The sequence below is a fragment of the Bufo gargarizans genome, chromosome 2, assembly GCF_014858855.1.
Source record: "Bufo gargarizans isolate SCDJY-AF-19 chromosome 2, ASM1485885v1, whole genome shotgun sequence".
Taxonomy (NCBI): Eukaryota; Metazoa; Chordata; class Amphibia; order Anura; family Bufonidae; genus Bufo; species Bufo gargarizans.
The window spans coordinates 579,779,698-579,804,967 of record NC_058081.1 but is presented as its reverse complement, the minus strand read 5'-3'; the positions used below and the strand labels follow the sequence as shown (position 1 = coordinate 579,804,967).

At 46.2% G+C, this 25,270-nt stretch overlaps 1 protein-coding gene across 6 annotated transcripts in view; it reads left to right on the top strand.

Annotated features, from left to right (window-relative positions):
• The first annotated feature begins 5,342 nt into the window (after nt 1–5,342).
• The window catches only part of LOC122928681 (CMP-N-acetylneuraminate-beta-galactosamide-alpha-2,3-sialyltransferase 4-like), a 200,168-nt gene continuing 180,240 nt past the window's right edge, over nt 5,343–25,270 (top strand). For 3 of the 6 annotated variants that reach the window (XM_044281778.1, XM_044281771.1, XM_044281776.1), the window contains exon 1: nt 5,343–5,475. The gene's annotated coding sequence lies outside the window, so the exon portion shown is untranslated. Of the gene's footprint in view, nt 5,476–5,739; nt 5,762–14,680; nt 14,832–25,270 lie in introns of those variants that run through there. The other 3 variants (XM_044281777.1, XM_044281775.1, XM_044281772.1) reach the window with 3 other exon arrangements.

The window sequence follows — 25,270 nt, the reverse complement described above, 5'->3', positions numbered from 1 at the left end:
TTTGGCCATGGCATCTGAAGGGTTAAGAGTTTACAATAGGCATTACTGCCGGTTGCCGACTTTAGGCGTTGGCACCTGGCGGCTATGGCGTCCGCTGCACGCGTGAGTGGGTGCCATGTTTGAAGGAATGGATCCTCTAAAGCAGTGGCATATATGGAGAAGTAAGGGCCCCATAGCAAGGATCAAACCAGGCCCCCCACACAGGACAGAAGGGTTTCCGCCTAAACCCCTTTAATGACCCCCAGTATAAGAGGAGATAATCCTAACTAAGGCCTCATGCACAAGGGCGTGCACTGGGGACCACAATTTGCGGTCCCCAATGCACGAGCAACATCCATACGGCGGCCGGAACGGATCAAGTCCACACTATTTGCGGGCCACAATACGGCCACGGCCGTGTGCATGAGGCCTAAGACTGGGCTCCCTCTTGCCCTGGGCCCCATAGCAGTCACATGGTCTGGTGCTATGGTAGTTACGCCCCTGCTCCAAAGGGATAACGTATAATAGAAAGATTTGCACCTGTGTTTTTGACCCGCAACTGGATTTGGTCTTACAATAAGGGCTCATGCACACAGCCTTTGCCCGGCCATGCCTGTATGTGGCAAACAGCGGGTCCACAATATGTGGGCACCTACCATGCGCACCCTGCATCACGGATGCGGACCCATTTACTCGAATGGGTCCACAATCCGGAAGGGCCGGTGCGGAACGGAGACGGAACCCCACTGAAGCACTAGGGTTACTTCCGTGGGGTTTCTGTCCATGCTTCCGCACCGCAAAAGAGGAGTGCATGCACTTCTTTTTGCGGTGTGGACAGACCACAGACCCATTCAACTTGATGCTGCCCATGCATTGGGGACCACAAATGCATGGGTCTGTAGTACTTCCATGGGGTTCCGTGCTTCCGTTCCACACAGCATCTCCGGATTTGCCGACCCATTCAAGTGAATGGGTCCGCATCCGTGATGCGGAATGCACACGTCCGGTGCCCCATCTATCGCGGAACCGCTGTATGCGGCCCGTAATACAGCCACAGGAGCACTACGGCCGTGTTTAAGAGGCCTTATTATGTGCCAAAACTAGGTCAAAAACACAGAATAGGTGCAAATCTTTTCATTATACCTTATCTCTGTGTAGCCTCCACTCCTGGTTTTGGCTCACAAAATCTGATGGAAATAACTGATCAAATAACTGACGTGTGAACTGGGCCTTATGAAATAAAGAGTTGTTTTTATTGACGAGTGCTAAGGAATATACAGTTAATTTTTTGGATCTATGGGTGTTGAAGCTAACAGTTTGTTTCCTCTGGAGCACCATCTTCATGGGCTGGACCAGGATTGGTACTGTTGGGCATTTTGTTGACCTGGAAACCTCCCTCTTTGGCCTCATGCACACAACCGTTGTTTTGGTCCGCATCCGAGCTGCAGTTTTTTGTGGCTCGGATGCGGACCCATTCACTTCAATGGGGCCGCAAAAGATGCAGGCAGCACTCAGTGTGCTGTCTACATCCGTTGCTCCGTTCCATGGTCCGCCCCAAAAAATAACCTATCCTATTCTTGTCCGTTTTGCGGACAAGAATAGGCAGTTATATCAATGGCTGTCCGTGCCATTACGCAAATTGCAGAACGCACACGGACGCCATCAGTGTTCTGCGGATCTGAAATTTGCGGACCGCAAAACACACAACAGTCGTGTGCATGAGGCCTTTCCGGCATAAAAACCTTTTTTGCGGCTCAACAACACAGAACAGGTACAAACCTTTCCATTATACCTTTTTTCTGCATAGGCTCTGTTTCTGGTTTTGGCTCATAATCACTGATCAAACACTGAGGCCTCGTCCACATTTCCTCGTCAGAGACACGTACATGTCCGTGAACAAAAGCGTACGTGTTTCATTCTTGAAGGATCTATGGTTGGTCCGTGTGTACGTTTTTACCATCCGTGTGTCATCTGTAATTCACTGACGTTGTTCAGCTGAAAATTAATTTCCAAGGAATCTCCTATCAGTCTTCATTGAAAAATGGATGCACCACAGATGCAATCCGTTGTGTGTCCGTGATTTTCACGGACCCATAGATTTCTATGGGCGTACTTGGTCCACATCACGGATCAAAGTAGTGCATGTCTCCGTGATTTTTTTTACTGACCCACGGTGAGTTAAAAAATACTGAAATGTGAACAGACACATGTAAATCAATGGGTCGGTGTGCTGTCCGTTGGAAAATGCGCACAGCACACCTCAGTGTAAAACGGAAATGTGGACGAGGCCTGACTTTGTGTCTTTCCAAATCATGTGCAATCAACTGAATTTAGCACAGGTGACTCCAATTAAGGTGTAAAAAGATATCAAAGATGATCACGAGAAATAGGAGCCCCCCAGAGCTAAATTTCTAGCGTCATAGGAAAGGGTCTGAATACTTATTGTCCAGGCGAAATTTTTTATTTATTTTTTTAATGCTTTTTTTTTCATTATGGGTTATTGAGTGCAGATTGATGGGGAATTTTTTTTTTTTACTTTAGCACAAGGCCACAACATAACAAAATGTTAAAAAAGTGAAAGGGTCTGAAGACTTTCTGGACGCATTGTATATACTGTATGTAGAGCCACGTTCGTGCTCTACTACCCAGTGAAACTGTAGCTTCCCCTTCCAGTAAAGTATGTTCCTCTTCCTGTGATGTTTGTGTCCTCCTCTCCAGTGAAGCGTGTACCCCTCCAGTAATATATGTGTTTTCCTCTACCAGTGATTATGGTAACAAGTACCATGGGTTATCTTCCCTTATGAGCAGTGTCGGACTGGGATGCCTAGGGCCCATCAGTAAAATTCATTCTGGGGGCCCACTGTACAGCGACATGCAAATATTACCTGTCCATACAGAGACAGACAGCAACAAGACGCTAACAGATGATTATGGGGGTCTCGGCTACAACTTCAAAGGGTGGGTCCCAAGGAAGAGAAAATACTTGCTGGCCTGCCTCTATTCCTAGAGGCCATCTGAACCTTCCAATGCGTCTATAATAATAAACTGGATGGTCTACCCAGTTTTTTATATTGATATAGGTCATTTCAGATGCTGTGCTTTTGGATGGGAGGCCCACCTTTCACAGGGGCCCACCGGGGGGAATTCGGAGCCTGCTTATGAGGTTCCCTATTAAAAGGAAGACAATGTCAAATCAAAAAAACTTCGGAGAGTTCAGCGTAACTGAACTCAACTGCCGATACAAAAGTACACAAAATGCTTTGGTCACCGTAAAGCTACGTACAGATACAGTATGCGTTCCGGCAGAGGGAGAGACTACCAGAGTTCACCGTATCCTGCACAGCCAGACTCCACCACTGGATCCCCATTGTGCATAGTGGGATCTGATGGGTTTCCGGAAAAAATGCCGGCTTTCAGCCAGACAAAAAAATACTACATGCAGCGGTAATTGTCCAGCCAAAAGCTGGTATTTATTCCGCAAACCAGTGAGGGATCTGGCAGTTAATGGGGATCTGGCAGTGCTTACTGGTTACAATGCTTTAATGGGGGACAGAATCTTGATGGTTTCAGAAAACAAAATTATTATAGGACAAGCTTAAAAGTGGAATACTGAACAAGTGAAAAACTATTTTCGGCAGGTCCATGCTATAGTACTTCACACAGACTCAAACCAAGATTTAAACATCTGCCATGTGTTTGGTGACAGTCTCTCATCTCAGCAGACTCTTCAGAGCTATCTCTGAGGCTGTCACCGGGCCTACACGCTCATCTTGGTGACCAGGCCTGGCCTATATCTAGCACTCCACGGCACTCCAGTCTTGCATCTGCGTCCTATTATGGGCTCTCCTCTGCCCCTCCTGTCAGAGTGGTAACATTGTGTATGAGCGTCCCAACTCAGGGGTGCACCATCACTGAGGCCAGGTGAGGCGATCGCCTCAGGCAGCACCAGGTAGGGGCAAGAGGGGAGCAGTGGAAGGGCCATGGGCAATGAGCACTTTCATTGTGGCAAAGGGGTTAGGTTAAGAAATTGGCATGGGGGGGGCGCCGTTTCAGTTTTCTCCTCAGGCAGCAGAAAGGCTAGGTGCACCCCTGTCCCCACTGTGTCTCCAGCTAGCACTATGCTGGTTCTGGGCCTAGCTAGTAGTTCCCCTGTAGTCATCACCTAAGAGAACGGCTACACAGCGTCATTTGTTCTGAGGATTGTAAACAGTGTCACAATGGCGGCGACTGCTTAGCGACAGTCGCAAAAAAATCCAGAAATGTTGAATTTTGTGTTGCACATCGCGTGTGACTTTTCTACCATTGGCTTTAGGCCTCTTGCAAACGAACGTGTGATGCCCGTTGCCGTATTGCGGACCACATTTGCGGATCCGCAATACACGGGTGCCGTTCCATAGGCATTCCGCATCACGGATGCGGAACCATTCACTTGAATGGGTGCACAAATCCTGAGATGCGGAATGGAAGCACGGAACGGAACCCTACGGAAGCACTACGGAGTGCTTCTGTGGGGTTTCATCCCATACTTCCGTTCCGCAAAAAGATAGAACATATCCTATCTTTTTGCTGAACAGCCGGATTGCGGACTCATTAAAGTGAATGGGTCCGCGATCTGCTGCGGCTCCCCCACGGACTGTGTTCGTGCATTACGACTACGGGGCGCACAAATTCGTGTGTAAGAGGCCTAATGAAAGTCGTGCGTGACATGTGACTCACCTACGACTTGTCAAATCACAGTTCTAAAATAGTTGCGTGACAACACATTGCGCACAAGTTGCATGACAACATATATACACGTATGTGCTCGTACAAATACATATCTGAGCAGTCTCTCAGCAGAAGGTGTCGCTCCATTATAGCAATGACTGAGCAAACGTTAACAGGATACACTGCAAAAGAGAGGGCGCCCAGTTCACCCATCTTACGGGTGCCCTTCCTTCAGTGATGTCTCTGTCCTGTTCTAGGGTGATGTTTGTGCACCAGCTCCAATTATTTCTGTGCCCCCTCCAGTGATGTCTGTGTGCCCCCTTTGTATATCCTCCTCCAGTAATGTGGGGCTGCCCTAATCTCCATAGATGTCTATCTACCAGTGATCTATGCCTCTTTCTCCAGAGATGTGTGTGCCCAGTGATATATATGTGTGCCCAGTGATATGTCTGTGCCCCCTCCTCCAGTGATATTTCTGCTCCTTCTCTCTTCAGTGGTTTGTGCCCCTCATCTTACAGTGGAGACTATGCTCCCCTCCCATCTCCGGTGATGTCTGTGCCACCCTCCCCACTGATGTCTGTGCCACCCTCCCCAACGATATTTGCGCCCCACCCACCCTCCCGTGTCGGTTCCCCCTCCTTTTCGGACCATGCTGTCATTATTATCAGATAGACCCCCTCCTCCTCCGGTCTCCTCCCCCGGAGCTGCCGTGCTCTAGTCTGCCCCCTCCTCCGGTCTGCCCAGTCTGCAGGCACCGAGTGCCCGGGAGCGGGGAGGACAGCGGCGCCGGTGAGTACCATGTTGTGCGGGAGCCTGGCACTGCCCATTGTTCTGCTGAACGGCGGTGTCCATGCCAGGAGAACAGCAGACTCAAGCCTGGCACCAATACATGAAGCCCGCAGGATGCAGCTCATCCCCGGCCATGGCAGCCTGGACCACCCCGGGGGTTGGTGCAGGGTGACACCTCATGTATGGTGAAGACCACCGTGGATGTGATGCCACCTGTAACTGGGCCGATGGCAGGAGACGACCACCAGCTCCTGAGCAGGATGCCACATTGTGTGTGTGTGTGGAGGTATGTGTGTGTATGCAGTATGCACTGTGTGTGTAATGTAGGTGTTTACAATGTAAGCTCCTAGGGCAAGCTAGACCCATAAGAACAAATGGACCATTGGTGCTGGTGCCAGCTTGTGTATATATATATAATGTATGTGTGTATATATGTATATATATATAATGTATGTGTATTATATGAAGCGTTCTGCGTGGTCCTGTATCCAGTATATTGTGTAACCAGTCCATTCAGTGTATTGTGCGCGCTGTATATGGTGGGCATGAATGGTAAGCTCCCAGTGTCTGACTCGGGTGCCTAAATAAATTCTGGGGGCCCACCATGTGGATACATTCAAATATTACCTGTTCACACAGCAGCAGCAATATGCTCAAAATGATTAACCATTGATGTCCCTGCTGCGATTCTGAGAAGGCACCTCAAGGAGAAAAAGCATACTCTGTGCCCAGAAGTCTGGCACCTGATGCCTCTAAAATAATAAACTGCCCATCTGTATGTAGTGCTATTAGTTCTACCGTGCCTCTTGTGCAGGGGGTGCGGGACTAGGGGTCTTGTTCCCCGAGCCTGTATGCTCCATATATGCAGTGCCTGGATTTCGTCCTTTTGTTCTTGGGCAGATAAGCTGGCAGCTCCACCCCCCTCTCCTGTTTACAACACATGCATGCCCAGCCGACCTGAGCATGCATGTGTACGGGGGATTGGAAGAGATAACTGCCCAGGAGCCTTACACTGTTTCCTCATGTGTATGGCCAGTCAGAAGGGAAAGTATTCCTCTTCCTGTAGTGAAGCAATGTCGCAGGTTACTGTTTTCGTAAGTTACATTGGTCTATACGCGGTTGACCTGAGGTGAAGAGAGTTCGCAGTGTGCGCTACTTGTGCCGCTAAATTGCTGCTGTTACAAAGTAAGGGCTCATTCATACGACCGTGGTTTGGTTCTGCATCTGAGCCGCATTTTTTGTGGCTTGGGTGCGGACCCATTTACTTCAATGGGCCCGCAAAAGCATCCGTTGCTCCGTTCCGTTTTGCCGACAAGAATAGGCATTTCTGTAAAGGGCTTTCCGTTCCGCAAATTGCAGAAGGCACACGGGCAGCATCCGTGTTTTGCGGATCCGCAATTCGAGGACTGCAAAACACAGCACGGTCATGTGAACAAGCCCTAAAGGTGAGCGTTTCTTAAAGAGACGGTCCCTTTGCGTTAACAAGGACCAGGACTGAGACTGTATGACCGCTTAGTGGTATGGGGTCGTATCCTGCAGGGCAGTGAATTAAGTGACGTGCCAATTTGTCCACTCTCGACCAAGGATGGGTGGGCTTGCACTCCATGGACAGTATTGGTTTAACCCCTGGTGGCACTGGGCATATACAGTATATATTAGCACTGAAGGGCGCATCTTGACCCTTGAAGGACTTGTGGAGTGTCTCGCAGTCCTGCGGCTGCTTAGAAGTGAGTAAAGAGTTAAAGGGCGCCTGAAAATGCAGTGTGATCTGCAGACAGTGTGTTATAGAGCAGGAGGAGCGGAGACGACTGATATATAGTTTTGTGGGAACAAATTCAGTATGATTTGTATTTTATACATTCAAATCTCCTCTCTTTCTGGGTTCAATTGTCCAAATGGTTGGTTTTATCAGAAAAGCCTCATGCAGACGTCAGTGTTTCACGGACGTGTGCTGTACGTGTTCTCCACGGACAGCACACATCCCCATTCATTTTAATGTCTGTATTCACACATCAGTGTTTCAGCACGGTCCGTGGGTCTGTTTTTATTTACCACGGATGCATGCTCTATTTTGTCTGTGTTCACGGATCCATCACGCCCATTATAGTCTATGGGTTCGTGAAAACCACGGATGCCATCCATGTTGCATCCGTGTTTCATGGATCATTAACCAGAGATTCTTTGAAAATTATTTTTCAGCTGTTGAGTTTTAGTGAAACACGGATGCAGCACGGACAGCAAAAAAACGGACCCACGGACCTGTCACGAGAGAAAACACGGATTGAACACGGTCCGTGTTACCACTGATCCAAAACTGACACGGACGTCTGCATGAGGCATTATTAATTAGTATACACAGTTATACAGGGGAGGCTGTCAATCACTGATAGGACCGCCTACCTGGGCAACTGAGCTCAGAAAGAGCAGAGATTTTAATGTATAAAATACAAGTAAGGGCTCATGCATACGACCGCATGCCCTCCGAGACATACGGTCCGTGAGCGGGCCATATGTCCTGGAGCGGCATACATCGTGCGCACAGGAGGTTACTATGATACTGTGAGCATCGGGCCACCCGTGGGGCTATTGTCCCGCACTCATAAGATCATATGAGTGCGGGAAAATAGTCCTGCGGTCGGCCCGATGCGCACAGCATCATTGTAACTTATGATACTGTGCGCTCCCGTGTGCACGATGTATGCCACTCCGGGACATATGGCCCGCTCACGGAACGTATGTCTTGGAGGGCATACAGTCGTGTGCATAAGCCCTAAGGGCCAATTCACACGTCAGTGTTCGGTCAGTGATTTCGATCAGTGATTTTGAGCCACAACCAGGTGCTGCTCTGAACACAGAACAGGATCAGATCTTTCTCTTAGGCCTAGTTCACACTAACGTTTTTTTGCGAGTGTGCGGGCTGTTTTTTTGCGTTCCGTATACGGAACCATTCATTTCAATGGTTCCGCAAAAAAAGGAATGTACTCCGTATGCATTCCTATTATTGCCCGCAAATCATGTTCCGTGGCTCCATTCAAGTCAATGGGTCCGCAAAAAAAATTGAACACATACGGAAATGCATCCGCGTGTCTTCCGTATCCGTTCCGTTTTTTCTGAACCATCTATTGAAAATGTTATGCTCAGACCAATTTTTTCTAATTACTGTATACTGTACATGGCATACAGAAAAACGGAAAGGAAACGGAAACACAACGGAACTCAAAAACGGATCCGTTAAAAATGGACAGCTAACTAAAAACTATAAAAGCCATACGTTCGTGTGAACTAGGCCTAACCAAATACTGACATGTGAATAAGGCTACATGCACACGAACTGTGTTTGTTTCTGTGTCCATTCCTTTTTTTTGCGGATAGGATGCTGACCCATTCATTTCAATGGGTCCGCAAAAAATGCAGACAGCACATCGTGTGCTGCCTGCATCAGTATGTCCGTTCAGTAGCTCCGCAAAAAAAAAATAGAACATGTCCTATTTTTTTCTAGTTTGCGGACAAGGATAGGCTTTATTACAATGGATCCGCAAAAAAAAAAAAATTGATCCGCAAAAATATAATGTTCTATTCTTGTCTGTTTTGCGGACAAGGATAGGCATTGTTACAATGGATCCGCAAAAAAATGGATGCCATACGGATGTCATCCGTTTTTTTTTTTGCGGATCCGCAATTTGCGGACTGCAAAATACATACAGTCGTTTGCATGTAGGTAAGGTAAGCTCTTACCTGTGCCTGTGCCGCGAGCCGGTCTGAAAACAAAGGCGGTCACCGGGAGCAGGCAGTTCCGAGAACGGCCCGATGAAGGCCCCCAGTGGCTGTTCTCGGAACTGCCTGCTCCCGCTGACCGCACTTATTTTCAGACCGGCTCGTGCACAGGCACAGGTAAGAGCTTACCTGTACCTCGCCGGATTTGTGAAAAAAGATGGCAGCCCGCATATGTTTGCGGGCAAACAATGCGAACTGGCCATCACTGCTTGTAACCTTCAAACATTTATGCTATGGTGGTGGAGAAAATGATTTATTCAGTTGTTATGTTTAGTAAGCACCCCTCCCAAGTATATGTGTCCACTGTAATGGGTATATCTAGTGTGTTCATGCAGTGTATACAGCTTATGTATTCAGTTGTATAATTAACATATGTAGTGTTTAGTATATGCGGTGCATCCAATGTAATGAGTATATGTAGTGTATTCAGTATATCCAATAAATGCAGCAGGGGTGTAGAAATAAAATAAAAAAACTCTTTGTGGTGTGAAATTTAGTCCTCATTCAAACAGATGATTCTGTCCAGAATGCACTACATCGCGGCTGGCTCACTATGTTGTGGGGCAGGAGGGGGCGTCACGATCCATTGAAGTGAATGGCACCATAGCCGCAGGCGATCGGATTGCAAGGCACAATTATGCCTGAGGTCCGGTCAAAATGCTGCTTGCAGCATTTTGTTTGGACTGGACCGCAGACATAATGTGCCTTGCGATCCTGTGCAGCCGATCGCATTGCAGCCGTTGGGCATGGTTATGGTGCCAATCACTTCAACAGACCACTACGCCCCTCCTGCCCCACAATATAGTTAGCCGGCCGCAATGTGGTGCAGTGCATTCTGGACAGAATCAGGCGGGAACGCACTGCATGGTGTGAACGAGGCCTTAATACCGGTATTAAAATCATTGGAGGCAGTGCGCCCCCCCCTCCCCCCATCATTGGTGGCAGCGGCAGTTCCGATCGGAGTCCCAGCAGTGTAATGCTGGGGCTCCGATTGGTTACCATGGCAGCCAGGACTCTACTGAAGTCCTGGCTGCCATGGTCAGTTACTCAGCAGCATTAGGCCTCATGCACACGACCGATTTTTTTTTTAAGGTCCGCAAAAACGGGGTCCGTAGGTCCGTGATCCGTGACAGTTTTTTCGTCCGTGGGTCTTCCTTGTTTTTTGGAGGATCCACGGACATGAAAAATGAAAAAAAAATCTAAGTCAAGTTTGCCATTGAAATGATAGGAAAAAACGGACACGGATCACGGACACGGATCACGGACACGGATGACAATCTTGTGTGCATCCGTGATTTTTCACGGACCCATTGACTTGAATGGGTCCGTGAACCGTTGGCCGTGAAAAAAATAGGACAGGTCATATTTTTTTCACGGCCAGGAAACACGGATCACGGATGCGGCTGCCAAACGGTGCATTTTCCGATTTTTCCACGGACCCATTGAAAGTCAATGGGTCCGTGAAAAAAAACGGAAAACGGCACAACGGCCACGGATGCACACAACGGTCGTGTGCATGAGGCCTTATACTTACATGCGCTGTGGCCGCCTGGCGCTCCTTCTTCTTGTAACTCACAGGTCTGTGCGGCGCAATACTTATGCTTATAGCAATGCGCCGCACAGACCTGTGATCGGAACTGCTGCTGCCACCAATGACATTCCCGGCACCCGACCTCTGACAGGGAGCTGCTGTCCGTGCAATTAACCCCTCAGGTGCCACGGATGGCAGCGCCCTGTCAGAGGTGCGTCCCCATCACCATGAGAACACCTCGGGTTTAGAATATACCATCGGATCGGAGTTTTCTCTAATCTGATGGTATATTTTAACTTCAAGCATCCCCATGGGAACGCCTCTCCATGCCCAGCTCATTGCCGATCCACTGTGTCCAATGCTCCAGTAAACAAAGCCATCTCAGCCCTGCTACTTTCCCGCAGCAGGGCTAAGCTACTGAACAAACTACCTGGCCGGCGCCCAGAACTGCATGTTCCGGGGCGTCGTGCGATACGATTTCCACACCCCTGAATGCAATGTATCCAGTGTATGAGTATATGAAGTGTATCAATTATAAGTAGTATTCAGTATTCATTTCCAGTATGTCCAGTATATGCAGTGTTCAGTATATTTCCAGTATATTCAGTGTTCAGTACATTTCCAGTATATCCAGTATATGCACTGTTCAGTCCATTTCTAGTATGTCTAGTATATGCAGTGTTCAGTATATCCAGTATATGCAGTGTTCAGCACATTTCTAGTATATGCAGTGTTCAGTATATGCAGTGTTCAGCACATTTCTAGTATATGCAGTGTTCAGTATATGCAGTGTTCAGCACATTTCTAGTATATGCAGTGTTCAGCACATTTCTAGTACTGTATATGCAGTGTTCAGCACATTTCTAGTACTGTATATGCAGTGTTCAGCACATTTCTAGTACTGTATATGCAGTGTTCAGCACATTTCTAGTATATGCAGTGTTCAGTATATGCAGTGTTCAGCACATTTCTAGTATATGCAGTGTTCAGTATATGCAGTGTTCAGCACATTTCTAGTATATGCAGTGTTCAGTATATGCAGTGTTCAGCACATTTCTAGTATATGCAGTGTTCAGTATATGCAGTGTTCAGCACATTTCTAGTACTGTATATGCAGTGTTCAGCACATTTCTAGTATATGCAGTGTTCAGTATATGCAGTGTTCAGCACATTTCTAGTATACACTGTATATACTGAACACTGCATATACTAGACATACTAGACATGTACAGTATATGCAGTGTTCAGTACAGTTTCAGTATTCAGGGTTACGAGCAGAATAATATTAGCAGTAATGATAATCGTGGTCCCCCCGCCCATCCTGTATCCTGCCAGTGACCTCGGACTCGGCCCTTCTGATGTGGCGGGTTATGAGGTTCCGTATGAGCACGTGCGGCGCAGCTCCTCACCCCGGGTATCCAGATACTGTAATATTGTCCTGATCATTATGTTGATTACTGATCGGCGGCTCTACAAACACAGTGATGTGAGGGGTGGTCTGAAGAAATGAGGGGGCCGCTGAGGAGGAATAAGGATTATTATATTAATGTTTTACTCCTGGGCCTGGCGGTATGACATTATCCATTGTGACCCGTGGTTACGGTATATGACACCGTACGCTTCCTTGTACATATCTGTATGTGTTCTACAGCTCTTCTGCATCTCCATATGGTTCTGCTGTGTGCATGAGGCCTAATACTAGGCTGCAGGTCATTGCTCTTCTTTCATCTATGATATCCTTACAACTATTGCGCTAATGTTCAGAAAGTTGCTCTATTTCAGTAATTGGCAGAATAGGAACAGAAAATGGCATTGCTGGACAGCATCAGCACCCGATGGATCCCGCTGGGGTCTGTCAACAGTGATGGCCAGTTTGCATTGTTCACCCGCGAACATATGTGGGCTGCTATCTTTTTTCACAAGTCCGGCGAGGCACAGGTAAGCCCTTACCTGTGCTTGTGCGCGAGTCGGTCTGAAAACAAGTGCGGTAAGCGGGAGCAGGCAGTTCCGAGAACAGCCACCGGGGGCCTTCATCGGGCTGTTCTCGGAACTGCTTGTTCCCAGTGAACGCATTTGTTTCAGACTGGCTCGCGGCACAGGTAACGGCTTACCTGTGCCTCGCCGGACTTGTGAAAAAATATGGCAGCCCGCATATGTTCGCGGGTGAACAATGCGAACTGGCCATCACTGTCTGTCAGCTTTCCAGCATGAATACTGCCATTGTTCCAGATAAAATGCCGCTGTATTGTGCTGGTGTTTTGTCCTTTGGCAGAATCTCCCACAAAGGATCCTGCCGGAACCTCCGCCTAGCTTTATCTAGCATACCTTGCAGAACATGTCTCCAGAATCTGTCTATAATATTCTGCAGAGCATTGCACTATTTTAGCATCCATTTATGGTACCCTTGAAGTACATGCCTCCAGAATCTGATTGTGCTATCTCGCAGAACGTTGCTCTTTTTCAGCTTCAACTCATCAGACCTTGCAGAACATGTCCTCAGTATCTGTCTATATTCCGCAGAGCATTGCTCTGTTTCAGTTTCCACCTAAGATGTCTTTACAGAACATTTCTAAAGAATTTGTCTACAATAATCTGCAGATTATTGCTGTTTCAGTCTCCACTTATGACGTATTTGCAGAACATTTCTTCCTAATTTGTCTGTAATGCTCTGCAGATTATTGCTCTGTTTTAATCTCCACCTATGATGCCTTTGCAGAACATTTCTTTAGAATCTGTCTATAATGTTCTGCAGAGCATTGCTCTGTTTTAGTCGTACCTAAAATGTCTTTGCAGAACATTTCTAAAGGATTTGTCTACAATGCTCTGCAGAGTATTTCTCTATGATGTCTTTGCGGAACATCTTCAGAAGCATTGCTCTGTTTCGTTACCCGTCCCTGTCATACTACAGGATGTTGTTCCATTTCGAGGTCCCTCTGCATCTCATCACCTCCCCCTCCGCCGCCCCACTAACTTACCCAATCTCTCTTGCCTTTAAGGCAGCTTGTTTCTTGACCAGGTTAGAAGACAGGAACTGCGCTCATCTTAACGGGTTCTTGGTCTGCAGCGAGTAAAATATTCTTTAAAATTTCCTTTTGTTCGAAATACACTTGCTCTTGGCAACTACAACCCCCAACATCCTTTGAGTTAATACTGGCACTCGCATATTCCTAGAACAGCCGGTGGGAGTTGTAGTTTGTTGCTCATGGAGTGGCTTATCATTTACACCCAGAATCAGAGGGTAAGGGCTCATGCACTTGGGGCAGCCGCAGCGGATCGCGGACCCATTCACTTGAATGGGTCCGCAATCCGGCCGTTCCGCAAAAAGATAGGACATGTTCTATCTTTTTTGCGGAACGGAGGTACGGGACGAAACCCCACGGAAGCACTGCGCATCTCCAGATTTGCGGACCCATTGAAGTGATGCGAAATGCCCACGGAATGGTGCCCATGTATTGCGGATCCGCAAATGCGGTCCGCAATACGGCAACGGGGAGCACGCGTTCGTGTTCAGGAGGCCTAAGACAAAGGGGGTTCAGTGCACGGGTGCCATATTGACCCCCGCTTGCGATATTCATTATGTAAAGGAATGCGTATTTACCTGGTACTGCGAGAGGCAGAATATCCTGCAGATACCTGTGACATGTACAATTCATCACGCGTGTTCCCAGCTGCTTGCTAAAATCCCCATAGGGCGTGTATACATTTGCATTTAGACTTTAGCATTTTTTTCTGTATTCTATAGTCATTTTTTATCCTCTGTGTGTGACTCTAGCATTGTCAAGTGCAGGATGTGGATTCTCATCTCCGGGAACCCTGCAGGCGACGCTTCGTGTGTATCTTCTCCGCAGAGATAGCACCAGCAGTCAGCAGAAACAAGCATCCCCACCCCCACAACTCCTCTCTGTTTGTCAGGCTCTGTTCACACTGGTGGCGGGACTTGGGAGACACCTCTGATCTGTTATGATCCATTTTACTGCAGCGTCAGACTTCGCAGGGTGTGTCTGTAGTCTGTTACTCCGGAGATATGGGTATGAGCTGTGTGCACAAAACGGTAAGAGTTTTTCAAATTTTTTTTTTACTATTTGCTAGATTGCCTCATGCATCGTTTGCAAAATTTGACATCCTTTCCTTGCCTTGCGTGAGTCGGGCTTTCTCGTGTGGCGAGCTGCGGAGCACATTCTGTTGTTGGGAAGAGCTGCCAAGTTCATGATGTTTTTGACGCTCATATAAAAATTTTAATGACACTAAATGCAAACAATAAACCGGGTTTGGATACAAACACCTCTGAACGGCACAGAGGCTTTTCTGCTTACAGTGAAAACTCTTTGAACCTCTTTCCGGTCCTCAGGATAGGCCATCGATATCTGATTGGCGGGGGTCCGACATGTTGCACCCCTGCTGTTCAGCTGTTCTGCAGGCGCTCTAGTGCTGTAAATGGGCCCCGGAACTAAAACTCCGTCCGTTGTTTCTAGTGGATGGAGCTGGTGACTGCAGTGCTGCTCCCATTCAAACCCACCCACTCTAAATACAAAATTAAAAGGAGTTCGATTTTGATGACTTAATATCTGAACAATGGGGGTCCGATTCCTCGCCCCCCCCGCCAACCTATCATCTGTTTGAAGAGCGCTGTGACCTCCCCACAATTTTACGAGCACAGCGCCATACATTTTATAGTGGCTGTGCTTGGTATTGCAGCTCGGGTCCATTCACTTGAATGGGACTGAGCGGCACCTAGGCCATGTGACCGATGAATGTGATGTCACTCGTCTAGGAAGAAGCCGCAGCGCTCGGCCTCTTGAAACAGATAATCGGGGGGTGTCAGGAGTCAGACCCCCCTCCCCACAGATCAGATATTGATAACCTGAGGATTGGCCATCAACATTAAACTCCCGGAAAACCTCTTTGACTTTTATGTATATTTTTCAGACGTCTATGAGATCCACAGGACTACGATATTAGTTTTGGGATTGTGGTTGCATTCTTTCCCATCTGAGTTGTAGGATTCTTTGAAATGTGTCAGTTGTATCTTCTCGTTGGCTCTTCTGGCTTCCAGATATTGAGTTCCACTCCCTTGAACTGTTACTATACATCTCCGAACAGGAAGTTTTTTGCTATTTCAGGCAGCAGCCGCCTCTTATAGAACTCACAGTTCTGAGCACTTCACATTCTTCGGAAATTTGTCATTTCCTGAGGGTTATACTGATATTAGAGTCCCCCGCTGACCAGGGCCATCATGCTGCCTGCAGGGTGAGGGGCTCATGCACACAGCCCTAGCCATTTTTGCAATCTGCATTTTGCAGAACGGAACGCCCTGCCCTCTATAGAGCAGTTGTATCCTTGTCCATAATACGGACAGGTATAGGACATGTTCTATTTATTTTTTTGCGGGTGCCATAGAACGGACCAACGGATGTTTTGCGACCCCATTGAAGTGAATGGGTCCACATCCAACTCGCAAAAAATAAATATGGATTGGATGTGGACAAAAAACACGTTTGTGTGTGCATGAGCGCTGAGGGTGAGCACTGAGAGTCATCAATATTCATTTTTTCTGTTTCCTCCCAGCACTCAGCCAGGTAGTGACCTATAGTATTGTTCATCCTGATCTCTCTGCTTCATGAATAGAATGTCAGAACTGCAGTAAGGACTAGCACACTGGCAGAGCAATGGAACAGAGGAGAGTGTCGTTGAGCGGATGCCTAGGACATGAGGTAGGAGGGGTGAGTCCCCCCGAGGTAGGGTAACAGTCGCAGCCGTCCCTCAGAGAGGAGCAGTAAGAAGTACTGAGCCACATGGACACTTGTGTGCTGATTATTGCCCTACTCCTGCACTGCAGAAATGCCGCTTATCAGTCGCCTCTGTTTGACTGACTCTTTACAGCAATTTGTAATCACTATGCAAACACTGATATCAGTCAGCACTGTCTGTCCTTATCTTTTCTCCAGAGCTGTGGAGTAGAATGACGATGGTTTCAGTTTGTACATATACGGTATAATGTATTCACGCATATAGTTGTTTTTACCAGTTTTTGACATTAAAAAAGTTTTTCCATTTTTCTAAAATAATATTAATCTTAAAGGGGTATTCTGGTTGTGACAAGATATCTCCTAGGATGGAAAGCTTAGTAACTTTTTAACCCCTTCCGGGCACAGACGTTTTTTCATTTTCTCGTTTTTTCTTTTTTATTGGTACAAACCGGATTCCCAAAAAGTTGGGACACTAAACAAATTATGAATAAAAACTGAATGCAATGATGTGAAGATGGCAAATGTCAATATTTTATTTGTAATAGAACGTAGATGACAGATCAAACGTTTAATCCGAGTAAATGTATAATTTTAAAGGAAAAATACTTTGATTCAAATTTTCACGGTGTCAACAAATCCCCAAAAAGTTGGGACAAGTAGCAATAAGAGGCTGGAAAAAGTAAATTTGAGCATAACGAAGAGCTGGAAGACCAATTAACACTAATTAGGTCAATTGGCAACATGATTGGGTATAAAAAGAGCTTCTCAGAGTGGCAGTGTCTCTCAGAAGCCAAGATGGGTAGAGGATCACCAATTCCCACAATGTTGCGCAGAAAGATAGTGGAGCAATATCAGAAAGGTGTTACCCAGCGAAAAATTGAAAAGACTTTGCATCTATCATCATCAACTGTGCATAACATCATCCGAAGATTCAGAGAATCTGGAACAATCTCTGTGCGTAAGGGTCAAGGCCGTAAAACCATACTGGATGCCCGTGATCTCCGGGCCCTTAAACGACACTGCACCACAAACAGGAATGCTACTGTAAAGGAAATCACAGAATGGGCTCAGGAATACTTCCAGAAACCATTGTCAGTGAACACAATCCACCGTGCCATCCTCTACAGTGCAAAGAAGAAGCCATTTCTAAGCAAGATCCACAAGCTCAGGCACTTTCACTGGGCCAGGGATCATTTAAAATGGAGTGTGGCAAAATGGAAGACTGTTCTGTGGTCAGATGAGTCACGATTCAAAGTTCTTTTTGGAAATCTGGGACGCCATGTCATCCGGACCAAAGAGGACAAGGACAACCCAAGTTGTTATCAACGCTCAGTTCAGAAGCCTGCATCTCTGATGGTATGGGGTTGCATGAGTGCGTGTGGCATGGGCAGCTTGCATGTCTGGAAAGGCACCATCAATGCAGAAAAATATATTCAGGTTCTAGAACAACATCTGCTCCCATCCAGACGTCATCTCTTTCAGGGAAGAGATAATGCCAGACCACATTCTGCATCAATCACAACATCATGGCTGCGTAGGGGAAGGATCCGGGTACTGAAATGGCCAGTCTGCAGTCCAGATCTATTACCTATAGAGAACATTTGGCGCATCATAAAGAGGAAGGTGCAACAAAGAAGGCCCAAGACGATTGAACAGTTAGAGGCCTGTATTAGACAAGAATGGGAGAGCATTCCTATTTCTAAACTTGAGAAACTGGTCTCCTCGGTCCCCAGACGTCTGTTGAGTGTTGTAAGAAGAAGGGGAGATGCCACACAGTGGTGAAAATGGCCTTGTCCCAACTTTTTGGGGATTTGTTGACACCATGGAATTCTGATTCAACATATTTTTCCCTTAAAATGGTACATTTTCTCAGTTTAAACTTTTGTTCCGTGATTTATGTTCTATTCTGAATAAAATATTAGAAGTTGGCACCTCCACATCATTGCATTCAGTTTTTATTCACGATTTGTATAGTGTCCCAACTTTTTTGGAATCCGGTTTGTACAATTTGGGGGCGCATATGACTTTTTTTTTTTTTTTTAATTTGATTGTTTTTTTTGTAACCAACAACTCATTGTGCATGTTTTATTGCAGTGTTTACAAATACGGGTAGCATGATATTTTAACCCCTTAAGGACCTTTCTATTTTTCACCTTAAGGAAGGACCAGGCAATTTTTTGCAAATCTGACCAGTGTCACTTTATGTGGTGATTACTTTAAAACGCTTTTACTTATCCAAGCCATTTTGCGATTGTTTTCTCGTCACATATTGTACTTCATGACACTGTCAAAATTAAGTAAAAAAAATTTACTTTTTTGCATAATAAAATACCTAATTTACCAAAAGTAGGTGAGCCCTCTCTAACTTTTATTCTTGATATTGTACTTCATGATAGTGGTAAAATTGAGTAAAAAAATGTAATTTTTATTTATAAAAAAATACCTGATATGTATACTTTTTTAAATGTAAATTTTACACAATAATATTATTTTTGAAACAAAAAAAGCATGTTTTACTGTCTTATAGTCTGAGAGCCATAGTTTATTTTTATTTTTGGGGCGATTGTGATAGGTAGGGTATCTTTTTTGCAGGATGAGTTGACGGTTTGAGTGGCACTATTGTAGGGTGCATATGACTTTTTGATCACTTGGTATTACACTTTTTATGATGTAAGATGACAAAAAATGGCTTTTTTGACACCGTTTTTATTTTTATTTTTTTACGGTGTTCGCCTGAGGGGTTAGGTCATGTGGTATTTTTATAGAGCATGTTGTTACGGACGCGGCGTTACCTAAAGGGCATAACCATACTTTTAGCGATGTAAGGTGACCAAAAAATGTTTTTTTTTTTAGCACAGTTTTTATTTTATTTTTTGACAGTGTTCATCTGAGGGGTTAGGTCATGTGATATTTTTATAGAGCCGGTCGATACGGACGCGGCAATACCTAATATGTCTACTTTTCATTTTTTCCGCAATTTTTTTTAACTTTATTTTGGGAAAAGGGCGCTTTTTTTTTTTTTTAACCTGAAACGTTTTATTTTTTTGTAAAAATTTGATTTTTTAACTTCTTTTTAACTTTATTTTTTGTCCCACTCTGGGACTTCAACATTTCAGGGTCTGATCCCTGTTTCAATACAGCTGTGTTTTCACCGATGCTGGCAGATACAGGAGGGGCCCGGCTGTCAGTATCAGCCGGGCCCCTGCTGCTGACTGTTGCAGCGCGTGTGGGGCAGCGCGTTAACCCTAGGACGAGAATGCTCGTCCTAGTGCCTGAAGTACCGGCCAGTTAGGACGAGCATTCTCGTCTTAGGTCGGCAAGGCGTTAATTTTTCATGCATTCTTGGATATGGAGATGCCAGTTTTTTGCTTTACTCCCCCTATGAGACATGAATTGGATAATATACTGCAGTACATCTAAATTGCAGAGTATTTTCCCTGCAACCTCATCCTGTTACACCCTCTGGCCTGCTGTGACTGTGGCGCAAGGGGGCCAGTCATAGCATCTGAGAGGCACTTCCTGTGTATGTCATCTCCTGTACCCATCATTGGTTGTACACCAGTACACCAGTTACAAAAGTCACCTATGTTTGCAAAAATTGTCTTTCGCTCCAGAAATTGGTGGAAATTATAGCTCAAATTTGTGCAATTTATAGCCGCCATAGATTTGTTTTTCTGCTGCACTGACTGCCGGGAGACATGTCCAATTTATTTAACAGATCTGCACCTCTAAGGCCTAGTTCACACGACCGTATGGCTTTTATTGTTTTTTGCGGTCCGTTTTTCACGGATCCGTTGTTCCGTTTTTAAGTTCCTTTGTGTTTCCGTTTCCTTTCCGTTTTTCCGTTCCGTTTTTCCGTATGGCATATACAGTATACAGTAATTACATAGAAAAAATTGGGCTGGGCATAACATTTTCAATAGATGATTCAGAAAAAACGGAACGGAAACGGAAGACATACGGATGCATTTCCGTATGTGTTCCGTTTTTTTTGCGGAACCATTGACTTGAATGGAGCCACGACCCGTGATTTACGGCCAAATATAGGACAAGCTCTATCTTTCAACGGAACGGAAAAACGGAAATACGGAAACGGAATGCATACGGAACACATTCCGTTTTTTTTTGCGGAACCATTGAAATGAATGGTTCCGTATACGGACCGTATACGGAACACAAAAAAACGGCCCGTACACCCGCAAAAAAAACGTTCGTGTGAACTAGGCCTAAGGCTGGGTTCACATCATGTTTTTCCCATCCATTTAACGTATATACGAAAAACGTATACGTTAACGGATGCCTCAGACTAATGCTATTACACTGGCATCTGTTCATTATAGTTTTTTTTCCCAACAAATACGTCAAACTGATGGGAAAATTGTGATGTGAACCCACCCTTAATAAATTTGGAGCATCTTGCCCTAGCACACTTCTAAACACCAGTCTTAAAGGGGTGCTCCAAGATTTTTATATTGATGGCCTATCCTCAGGAAAGGGCATCAATTTCAGATCGGTGGGGGTCTGATTCAAGGCACTGCCACCAGTCACCCTGGCCTAGCCGCGGCTCAGTGCCTTTCAACGGAATGGGCCTAGACTGCAGTATACAATGAATAGCGCTGTGCTTATTAAGTTGCGAGGTGAGTGCTGCAGCTTCGTCAAACAGCTGTTCTTCGGGGGTACCGGACCCCCACTGATCACATACCGATGACCTATCCTCAGGATAGGCCATCAATATAAAACACAAGCCTCTTCTCTTCTTCTTGACACGGCGACTGATCTCCACAGGTAGGACACCTTCTTAAATAGGTAAAGTTCCCGCCACACCACACTTTTAGCCAATCCAGCACCTAGATAAAAATAGAACAAGGCCCAGCAACCGGACAGCAACAGATTAACCAATGACAAACACTGACCCTCCAGCTAAACTGACCAATCCTGAAGCTGCCCGGTATCCAGCTGGCTTACTTCACCTGAGGAGAAATAAACACATACCACACGACAGAAAACGAAAATGGGGGGGGGGGGGGAAACCAAAACCCACCAGCCCCATATGTCTCAATGGCACCATGAGGTGCAAAGCCCATTCAGGCCATGCCCCTATCAAGATCTCTGCTTGTCTGTCAATGCCGTGTTTATAATATATATTCGCCAAACACAACACAATCGATCGTGCCCGGAATTGGGTTAGGCACAGGTACAGTACTAGTGGTTGACAAGAGGCGGTGGGGAACACGGGGGGCGGGGGTGTAAGGTTCAGCGATGGGCACAGGGGCGAGGGATTATGAGCGGGTGATGGGGCGTTTCTGGGATATTTAGTTTACAATCCTCTGTGAACTAAATATACCAGAAACCAGACTGATATATATTAGGCTACTTTCACACTCACGTTTGGTGTGGATCCGTCTTGTATCTGCACAGACAGATCCGCACCGAAACTGCAAACGCTTGTATCCGTTCATAACGGCTCCGTTTGCATTATTCATTTAAAAAAAAGTCTAAGTCAAAACGGATCCGTCTTGACTTACATTGAAAGTCAATGGGGGACGGATCCGTTTTCAATTGCACCTTATTGTCTTACATTGTAAGTCAGGACGGATCCGTTTGGCTCCGCATCGTCAGCCGGACACCAAAACGCTGCAAGCTGCGTTTTAGTGTCCGCCTAAAAAGCGCAACCGAGACCAAACGCAGCCAAACTGATGCATTCAGGAACGGATCCTTATCCATTCAGAATGAATTGGGGCTGAACTGATCCGTTTTGTGCCGCTTGTGAGATCCCTGAAACGGATCTCACAGGCGGACCCAGAAACACCAGTGTGAAAGTAGCCTTACCTGCACTGATACAGTGTAACAATCTGTAATGACAGGAGAGAGATCTGCGTGGTGTGTTCAGCTCAAAGAGGGAAACAATTGTAACAACCCTTCAGCTGAGAGAAATTTAATAGGATTAGAGGACATGTTGGGAGTTGTAGTTGTAGGAAGCTGCTTATCTCTGGCTTTGGGAGTGTGGTGAGAATCCTGGTTGGAATGTCTGTTCATAACTTGTAATCAGGAAAGTTTCATTTTTCGACACTTTCTCTCCCTCGGAGAATGTAAACAGATGATATTTTGTGAGTTCTAGCACAGACCCGGGCAGGCTGCTGGCCGGGACTTGTCTTCTTCTCACTCGTACCTGCCGCCGCGAGTATCACGTTGTCTCTTTAATCCTGTGACTTTGGAAACTTTTACAGCTGGAAACAGCTTTCCTATTGTATAGAAGGCTCAATTCACACGTTCATGGGGATCTTTAATCTGTTTTCTTTATAGATTCCTGGCCGCAGTTCAGACAGAATTTCAAAATAGACACAAAACTAGCGAATAAGGTAATGACAGGCGCAAACGGCACAAAAAAACCCCTGTGTATATGGCTGAGGCATGTGGTTATAGTGATTGGGGGATAAGCCTCTCATGCACACTTCTGACGCCTCATATCTGCAGGGGAAGCTGAAAATCCTACAAGTCTGACCCTGTTTGCCTGGATAAGAGACGTCAGGCCTCGTTCACATTTCCGTTTTCTTTCACTGTCGTGTGCTGTCCGCGTTTTCTAGGTACCCATTGATTTAAATGTGTCTGTATTTTTTTTTTTTCTGCACCAATTTGTTCCGTGATGCGGACCAAGCTCGCCCATTGAAGTCTATGGGTCCGTGAAAATCACTGACACAACCCGGATAGCATATGTACACTTTTTTCACGGACGTGACACTGATACGGAAATGTGAACGAGGCCTCAGATTATGGAAATCAGGGATGATCCACTGACGATGATCTGATGTGTGATTATATACTAATATGGTAGAGCCAAGGCCAAAGTGACTATATATCTGGACTGCCCAGGGCAATTGATCTTTCAAGGGGTAAATAGTGATTAGGTGAGTTGGTTAGCTGCCCTTACTTCATAAGTAGTAGACGGAGATACAGTATATTACATGAGGCTTTATATCCAGGGCTGTATGTATAGGAATGGAGCATCCACTGACTCAGGGGTCGGCAGCCTCCAGCACTCCGCCTGTGAAACTACAACTCTCAGCATGCATACAATTACCTGGTCATCAGAGGAAGTAAAGAGCTACATTTACATGCCATCACTCATCCTCACAGTGAATCATTGGTTCTGGACAGATCCCTGTTAACACTGCACAACCTGCTGCGCAGAAACAATGATTTCATGTGCTGCATGAACGATTCTTCCACCTGAATGAGCGTTTACACAGGCTGATAATTGTCCCAAGTAAAAGGTCCTTTAGTCTAGTCCGAGGAAGATTCGCAATGGAGCTCTTTACTGTAACAGCATCTATGCTATGGAGCTGTCTACTGGGGCTCTCTACTGTTAGAGCAGTCACACTGTGGAACTCTCTACTGTTAGAGCAGTCACACTGTGGAGCTCTCTACTGTGAGCAGTCGCACTATGGAGCTCTCTACTGTAAGAGCGGTCGAACTATGGAGCTCTCTACTGTAAGAGCAGTCACAGTGGAGCTCTCTACTGTTAGAGCAGTCACAGTGGAGCTCTCTACTGTTAGAGCAGTCACACTGTGGAGATCTCTACTGTGAGCAGTCGCACTATGGAGCTCTCTACTGTAAGAGCGGTCGAACTATGGAGCTCTCTACTGTAAGAGCAGTCACAGTGGAGCTCTCTACTGTTAGAGCAGTCACACTGTGGAACTCTCTACTGTTAGAGCAGTCACACTGTGGAGATCTCTACTGTGAGCAGTCGCACTATGGAGCTCTCTACTGTAAGAGCGGTCGAACTATGGAGCTCTCTACTGTAAGAGCAGTCACATTGGAGCTCTCTACTGTTAGAGCAGTCACAGTGGAGCTCTCTACTGTTAGAGCGGTCACATTATGGAGGTGTCTCCTGTGAGCAATCGCACTATGGAGCTCTCTACTGTTAGAGCAGTTGTGGAGCTCTCTACTGTTAGAGCAGTCACATTATGGAGGTGTCTCCTGTGAGCAGTCGCACTATGGAGCTCTCTACTGTGAGCAGTCACACTGTGGAGCTTTCTACTGTGAGCAGTCGCTCTATTAAGCTCTCTATTGTAAGAGCGGTCGAACTATGGATGTCTCTACTGTAAGAGCAGTCACAGTGGAGCTCTCTACTGTTAGAGCAGTCACAGTGGAGCTCTCTACTGTTAGAGCAGTTACATTATGGAGGTGTCTCCTGTGAGCAGTCGCACTTTGGAGCTCTCTACTGTAAGAGCCGTCGAACTATGGAGCTCTTTACTGTAAGAGCAGTCACAGTGGAGCTCTCTACTGTAAGAGCAGTCACACTATGGAGCTCTCTACTGTTAGAGCAGTCACACTGTGGAGCTCTCTACTGTAAGAGCAGTCACTATGGAGCTCTCTACTGTAAGCAGTCACACTGTGGAGCTCTCTACTGTAAGAGCAGTCACAGTGGAGCTCTCTACTGTTAGAGCAGTCACATTATGGAGGTGTCTCCTGTGAGCAGTCGCACTATGGAGCTCTCTACTGTATGAGCCGTCGAACTATGGAGCTCTCTACTGTAAGAGCAGTCACAGTGGAGCTCTCTACTGTTAGAGCAGTCACACTGTGGAGCTATCTACTGTAAGAGCAGTCACTATGGCGCTCTCTACTGTAAGCAGTCCCACTGTGGAGTTCTCTACTGTTAGAGCAGTCACACTGTGGAGCTCTCTACTGTTAGAGCAGTCACACTGTGGAGCTCTCTACTGTGAGCAGTCACACTATGGTGCTC